The sequence below is a fragment of the Chrysemys picta genome, unplaced genomic scaffold (assembly GCF_011386835.1).
Source record: "Chrysemys picta bellii isolate R12L10 unplaced genomic scaffold, ASM1138683v2 scaf355, whole genome shotgun sequence".
Classification (NCBI taxonomy): Eukaryota; Metazoa; Chordata; order Testudines; family Emydidae; genus Chrysemys; species Chrysemys picta.
In genome coordinates, this window is record NW_027053062.1 from 35,001 (window position 1) to 40,000 (window position 5,000).

Below are 5,000 nucleotides of genomic sequence, written 5' to 3' on the forward strand. Positions count from 1 at the left end.
CCGGGGGGCGCCGACACTCGGAGCTCGGCTCCCGGCCGCTGCGGGGCCCGTGAGCTAAGAGCCGGGAAAAGCGGGCCGTCTCGGCGGAGGGCCGGGTGCTGGCCTCCGCCCTCAAACGGGCCCGCTCCCCCCCTCCCACGCCGGGCAGGGTCGGGTACAATACTCGGATTGATCCCCTAGGCTGAGCTCCGGTTCTCACAGGCTCTGAAAAACCTGTCCTCAGAAATCTCCTCACACAATCCTCGAAAGGCAGGTCGAAAAAGCCAAAGCCCCGCCTTCGGCGGTACGAAACTGGAACCGGGCGCCACCTCGTGGTTCCCTCGGTCGGCCGAGACGGCGTGGGGCGACCCCTTCCGGACATCCGCGAGACGACCGGCCGTCAGGTCAACCCATTCGCTCCAAAGGGGTTGACCTGGTGGCCGAGAGGGGACTTTGAAAATTTTTCGGACTTGGAAAACTTTTTTTTTTTTTTTTTCCCCCCAGCCCGCTTCCTCCGGGTTGACCCGGTGGCCGAGCGTCTCGCCGTCCCCGGACGCGGCGAGGGACTGCCTCCCGGCCGTCAGGATCGGGCCCACGGAAGTCTGATTTTAAAAAAAATTGGCCGACGCCACCGCGGAGGGCTACCCGAGCACCCCGGGCCCCGGAGCCGGAAAAGGGAAAAAAAGGATCGGGCCCACTAGAGACATGGACCCGGCCGCCAAGCAGGCCGCCCTGGGCTGACCCTCCCCGGCCGCAGCGAGGGACTGCCTCCCGGCCGACAGGATCGGGCCCCTGGAAGTCTGGGGGTGGGGGGGGGAAATCGCCCCACGCCTCCGAGGAGGGCTGCCCGGGCGGGCCTGGCCCCGGAGCTCGAAAAAAAAAAAAAAGGATCGGGCCCACTAGAGACATGGACCAGGCCGCCCTGGGCTCACCCTCCCCGGCCGCAGCGAGGGACTGCCTCCCGGCCGACTGGATCGGGCCCCTGGAAGTCTGGAAAAAAGACTGGAACCTGACGCCTCCGAGGAGGGGGCGCCCAGGGAAGGAGGGAGATCCGGGTTGACCTGGTGACCGGACGGGAAAGAGGCCACCGGGCGTCCCCCCCCTTAAAACCTAGGGATTGACCTGGTGGCCGGAAAGCGAACCGGCCAGCAGGTGAACCCTTTCGATTCCACGGGTTGACCTGGTGCCCGGGAAGCGAACCGGCCAGCAGGTGAACCCGTTCGATTCCACGGGTTGACCTGGTGCCCGGGAGGGGACTCTGAAAATTTTTCAGCCCTTTCGACTCGGGGTTGACCTGGTGGCCGAGAGGGGACTCGCACGGCAGGCAAGCCGCCCTGGGCTCACCCTCCCCGGCCGCAGCGAGGGACTGCCTCCCGGCCGACAGGATCGGGCCCCTGGAAGTCTGGGGGGGGGGGGAAATCGCCCCACGCCTCCGAGGAGGGCTGCCCGGGCGGGCCTGGCCCCGGAGCTCGAAAAAAAAAAAAAGGATCGGGCCCACTAGAGACATGGACCAGGCCGCCCTGGGCTCACCCTCCCCGGCCGCAGCGAGGGACTGCCTCCCGGCCGACTGGATCGGGCCCCTGGAAGTCTGGGGGGGGGGGAAATGGAACCTGACGCCTCCGAGGAGGGGACGCCCAGGGAAGGAGGGAGATCCGGGTTGACCTGGTGACCGGACGGGAAAGAGGCCACCGGGCGTGCCCCCGTTAAAACCCCTAGGGGTTGACCTGGTGGCCGGAAAGCAAACCGGCCAGCAGGTGAACCCTTTCGATTCCACGGGTTGACCTGGTGCCCGGGAAGCGAACCGGCCAGCAGGTGAACCCGTCCGATTCCACGGGTTGACCTGGTGCCCGGGAGGGGACTCTGAAAATTTTTCAGCCCTTTCGACTCGGGGTTGACCTGGTGGCCGAGAGGGGCCTCGCACGGCAGGCAAGCCGCCCTGGGCTCACCCTCCCCGGCCGCAGCGAGGGACTGCCCCTCCCCACCCCCCGGCTGACAGGATCGGGCGCACTGGAAGTCCGGGACAGTATTTTCCCCGACGCCGGGGAGGGCGGGCGGAGGGGCTCTGGCGGCCAGCCCGGGCCCCGGAGCTCGAAAAGGAAAAAAGGACCGGGCCCGCGAGAGACGGGGGCCCTGCCGCAGGGGGGGGGGGCAGTCCGACCGGGGCTCACCGTGCGGCAGGCCCGGGCGTCGGCAGGGGAAAGCGGGCGAGGAGGCGCGGGGCCGGGTGCCTACGGCCATACCGGACCGAACGCCCCCGATCCCGTCCGATCTCGGAAGGTAAACCGTCCCGGGCCTGGCTAGTACTTGGATGGGTGACCGCCTGGGAATCCCAGGTGCCGTAGGCAGCTTTTCCCGGTCCGAGTCAGCTCTCTCTCCTTTTCTGGGGGGGAAGGAGAGGGGGGGACGGGCCGGAAAGCCCCTCGTCGCTCCTGCCGAGTCGGAGGTCGCGGCCGCAGGTCACGGGTCTGGGCGCCTGGGGTCCGGCTCCCCACCCACCCGGCTTCCTCCGCGGAGGACCCCCCCCGGGGCCACCGAAGCCGCTGGGGGAGACCCCGGGCATGGGGCGGACTGGCCCGGACCCTCCCGGCCGCCGGCCCGCAGGTCCGCCCCGAATCCCCCCCCGCGGCCACCCAGGCCAGGCCTGGCCAGGCGGGACGGACGGCGGGTGTCCAGCGCCCAGCGGCTTCCTCCAGCGGGGACCCACGGACCCCAAAGCCGCAGGGGGAGGCCCCGGGCCCGGGACGGACTCGCTCGGACCCCCTGCGCCCGGCCGCCGGCCCGCGGGACCGCCCCGAATCCCCCCGCGGCCACCCAGGCCAGGCCTGGCCAGGCGGGACGGACGGCGGGTGTCCAGCGCCCAGCGGCTTCCTCCAGCGGGGACCCACGGACCCCAAAGCCGCAGGGGGAGGCCCCGGGCCCGGGACCGACTCGCTCGGCCCCCCCGCCTCCCCTGCGCCCGGCCCCCGGCCCGCGGGACCGCCCCGAATCCCCCCGCGGCCACCCAGGCCAGGCCTGGCCTGGCGGGACGGACGGCGGGTGTCCAGCTCCCAGTGGCTTCCTCCAGCGGGGACCCACGGACCCCAAAGCCGCAGGGGGAGGCCCCGGGCCCGGGACGGACTCGCTCGGCCCCCCCGCCTCCCCTGCGCCCGGCCCCCGGCCCGCGGGACCGCCCCGAATCCCCCCGCGGCCATCCAGGCCAGGCCTGGCCTGGCGGGCCGGTGTGCGGCTCCCCCGGGCTTCCTCCCCCGACGACCCGCGCCCCCCTGAGCCGCAGGCGGAGACCCCGGCCCCGGGGCGGACCGGCCCGGGCTCGCTCGAGCCCCCTGCGCCCGGCCCGCAGGACCGCCCCCCCGAATCCCCCGGGAGAGGCCCGGCCTGCACGCCACTGACGACCCGCGGCCCCCAAAGTCGCAGCAGGCGCCCCCCCCCCGGTTAGCCCCGTCTCGCTCCGCGCCCCCCGCCCCTCGCTGCCGGGACCGGGCGCCGCCCCAGAGTCAGCCGCAGCCGGCCGGCCTGAGAGCTGCCCTCCTGTGGACGACGGTGAGTTTACCTTGATACTAACCGGCCGTCAGCCAGGTCAACCCCATTGCTAGACTGGGGTGGACCTGGTGGCCGAGTGGGGACTTGGAACATTTGACAGCTGCTTCCCGGGGCTTGACCGGTTGTCCTGAACGCCCCCCACCCCCAGCCCCAGCCCCCGGCTCCTGCTCCCCTCTCCCCAGCCTCGGTGCTCCGCTCCCTGCCTCGGAGGCTGCCTCTCTGCGGCGCCTGCATCGCCTCCGAGGACGCGCACCCTCCGGAGGCTGGACGTAAACCCACCACTGCCGCTGACCCGGCTCTCCGAGGGACGACTGTGAGGCCTCCCCCCCCCCCCCACCCCCGGACCGCCCTGGGGACGACTGCTAAGCCTCCCCCACCGGACCGCCCGGGGCAAGACTGCTAAGCCTCCCTCCCACACACACACACACACTGTCGGGGGAGGACTATTAAGCTTTCCCCCTGGAGCGCCCGGGGCGGACGACTGTTAAGCCTGCCCCCGGAGTCCTCGGGGGAGGACTATTAAGCTTTCCCCCCTGGAGCGCCCGGGGGGGGGACGACTATTAAGCCTGGCCCCCGGAGTCCTCGGGGGACGACTATTAAGCCTCCCCCGGACCTGCTCCCTCTCGACTATTAAGCCCCCCCTCTGCGGTCCTCAGCACCACTGCCGCGCTGCCCTGGGAGTGGGGTGACATCCGGTCCGGAAAGCAAACCGGCCACCAGGTCAACCCGTCGAATCCAATGGGTTGACCTGGTGGCCGGAAAGCAAACCGGCCGCCAGGTCAACCCAGTAGATTCAGCGGGTTGACCTGGTGGCCGAACGGGGACTTTGAAAATTTGACAGCCGCTTCCCGGGGGTTGACCTGTTGTCCCGGTGGGGACTTTGAACATTTGACAGCCGCCTCCCAGGGCTTGACCTGTTGTCCCGGGGGGACTTTGAACATTTGACAGCCGCTTCCCGGGGCTTGATCGGTTGTCCTGAACGCCCCCCCCACCCACCCACCCCAGCCCCCGGCTCCTGCTCCCCTCTCCCCAGCCTCGGTGCTCCGCTCCTTGCCTCAGAGGCTGCCTCTCTGCGGCAGCTGCATCCCGTCCGAGGACGCTCACCCTCCGGAGGCTGGACGTAAAGCCTGACACCCGCCACCGCCGCCGACCCGGCTCTCCGAGGGACGACTCTGAGGCCTCCCCCCACCCCCGGACCGCCCTGATGACGACTGCTAAGCCTCCCCCACCGGACCGCCCGGGGGAAGACTGCGACGCCTCCCGCCAGGCCCCCACCCAGCCTGGGGGAAGACTGCTAAGCCTCCCCCCCCACACACACACACACACTGTCGGGGGATGACGATTAAGCCTCTCCCGGACTGCCCGGGGGACGACTATTAAGCCTCCCCTGGAACCACTATTAAGCCTGCCCCCGGAGTCCTCGGATGACGACTGCTAAGCCTCCCCCACCGGACCGCCCGGGGCAAGACTGCTAAGCCTCC

General features: G+C 70.7%; 1 non-coding gene across 1 annotated transcript; it reads left to right on the forward strand.

The window, feature by feature from the left end:
• The first annotated feature begins 2,205 nt into the window (after window positions 1-2,205).
• LOC135978645 (5S ribosomal RNA) lies at window positions 2,206-2,324 on the forward strand. Its single transcript, XR_010596024.1, has one exon. It is a non-coding gene; the product is annotated as a 5S ribosomal RNA (ribosomal RNA).
• The last annotated feature ends 2,676 nt before the right edge of the window (window positions 2,325-5,000 follow it).